This window comes from Pseudopipra pipra, chromosome 2 (assembly GCF_036250125.1).
Source record: "Pseudopipra pipra isolate bDixPip1 chromosome 2, bDixPip1.hap1, whole genome shotgun sequence".
In the NCBI taxonomy this organism is placed as follows: Eukaryota; Metazoa; Chordata; class Aves; order Passeriformes; family Pipridae; genus Pseudopipra; species Pseudopipra pipra.
Genome location: NC_087550.1, coordinates 18,113,561 through 18,114,068, shown reverse-complemented (window position 1 = coordinate 18,114,068; position 508 = coordinate 18,113,561).

Sequence of the window (508 nt, the reverse complement as noted above, 5' to 3'; positions counted from 1 at the left end):
TCTCTGTCAAGGAAAAGCAAAACAAAGAAACTCAGCAAACACGGACCCAGGATTCTCCAGATGACAAAAGCTCAAAATAAGTGGCACTACTTCACATATGCTGTGTGTAAGCATGAGGACAGTTACCTCAGCAGAGCTGGAATGGAGTAACTTGGAGCATGATAACCCACTACGCTGCAGTTTGCTGTCCATAACTGCTCCAGTTGCAAAGAGGGATTTCAGCTATGGAGAGCTTTCCTTGGGATTTTGATCAGGGACTGTAACTCTCAACCTTGAGCTGCCCTGCTCATTTCAAGGATCACTACCTCACGTGCCGTCAGTGATGATTTTAGATAGTACTTTAAGTCTTTTTCCCTTTTCTAGTGCTTATCAAAGGACTAAAAGATGACCATGAAGACCTACAGGGGCCCTTGATTTACAGAGAAGAGGAGGACAAAGGATGCATAAATCAAGGAGAAAAAGTTTTTAAAGACAGGATGAAACTGTAAAATAAAATGCTCACATGAAA